Raw genomic sequence first — 1,635 nt, forward strand, 5'->3', positions numbered from 1 at the left:
CGGCCCCTGAGTGCGGCGCCCGGGGCGGTGGGGCGCGGGGCGGCCGGCGCGGAGTCGATTACCCATAATGAGCCCGTAATATGCATGTGCGGTGCTTCCCGTGCGGCCGCGTCATCACAATGGCACAGGCACTTTCCCGCCTCATTGCCTCCCAAATGGATTTTAAATATCCTTCCGAGGACACAATTATTTAAAACGCTGAACTAAACACTCGCTAATGGGAAACCGCGTGCGGCCCCCGCCCCGTGTGGACGCTGCACTTCCTCCCCCACGCCGGGCCCCCGGTCAGCTGCAGCCAGCGGGCCCGAGCGGGGAGCCAGCGGGCCCGAGCGGAGCCACGGAGACCCCTGCAACAGGCGGGGGTGCAGAGCGGGGAGGGCGGATCGGGGCCCGCAGGCCAGGCGCCCCCAGCAGCACAGGGACGGGCAGGGGGGGAGGGCGGGTGCTCCTGCTCCCCCGGGACCGACAGAGGCAGCAGGGAAGCCCTGCAGAGCTCTCACGGGGCAGCACCCTGCCAGCTCACAGCACCTTGGACCCATGCACAGCACAGCACAGCGCAGCGCGCAGGGGCTGTGGGCGGCGGGCTGGCAGCTGCAGGCTCAGGCCGGCTGCCGACATCCCCGGCAAGGCGCAAGCAGCGCTGTGCAAACAGGCCCTGGCTCCCCGACTGCGGCCAAGCCTCTCCTGGCCCTCGCCCGGAGACCCCCGTGCCACCTCCTGCCCCCACAGCACTGGCCACAGGTTTCTGCAGCCCTGCCCAGGCCCCGAGCGGCGGGCGGCGGCGGGGAGCAGAGCGAAAGGTGGCTGCGGGCTCCATGCAAGGGGTGCACCCTCTTGGCGGGGATGGGGTGCAAGGCAGGGGTCAGGCTTCATTACACAGGCCAGCCGCCCTGGCTGCAGCCCCTCGGCCACTGCAGCCGCGCGGGGAGCGGGCCGCCGAAGGGTGCTGCAGCCGTGCAGAGCAGCGCAGCGGGCAGACTCCCAGGGACAGGAGCACGGGATCCCAGCCCCACTGGCCTGGGAGCTGCCGGCATGCCCCACTGCCAAGGGCGTGGGGGTCAGGGGTCCTGTATCTCCATCACCTGGCCGCAGCCCCCAGGGTTGCCCTGGTCCTGTCGCTTGCGGGCCGTGAAGCTGCCCTGCCCTGCAGCCACCTCGGGCTCGAGGGAAGCCAAGCTGCCGGGGCAGGCGGCTCCCACCAGCCCTGTCCGGACCGGGGCCGCCCGCCTGACCCCGCAGCAGGAGCCGGCGGGAGTCCCTGCATCCCCCGCAGGCAGTGGAGCTGCGACTGCACTTCATTAGGGGGTTCATATTTCACCCTAATGGCTCTGCCGTCGCCGAGCCATCCATCACCCGCTCTTTTCCCTGCGAGAGCCGCACGGCGCCCGCCGGCACCGCCAGCCACGGCTCGCGACAACGAGCCAGCGCCGCGGCACGGGACCCAGCCCAGCACCGGGCAGGGCAGGCCACACGCCAGGCATCCCAGCCCAGGGGCAGGGCCCTTCCCCCAAAACGGGGAGACGCCAGGCAGGGACCCCTGCCCCCTTGCGGGGGAGCCTGCCCGGAGACCCCACCAGGTCCCGCTCCTGCGGGGCTCTTCAATGTCTCCTGCAGGATAACCCCGGGGCAGGGGAG

The 1,635-nt window shown here is 71.4% G+C and overlaps 1 protein-coding gene across 1 annotated transcript in view; it reads right to left on the reverse strand.

The window, feature by feature from the left end:
- The window catches only part of IQCA1L (IQ motif containing with AAA domain 1 like), a 14,810-nt gene that overhangs the window by 4,555 nt on the left and 8,620 nt on the right, over positions 1-1,635 (reverse strand). The window lies entirely within an intron of this gene.

The sequence above is a fragment of the Alligator sinensis genome, unplaced genomic scaffold, assembly GCF_000455745.1.
Source record: "Alligator sinensis unplaced genomic scaffold, ASM45574v1 scaffold1660_1, whole genome shotgun sequence".
NCBI classification, from domain to species: Eukaryota; Metazoa; Chordata; order Crocodylia; family Alligatoridae; genus Alligator; species Alligator sinensis.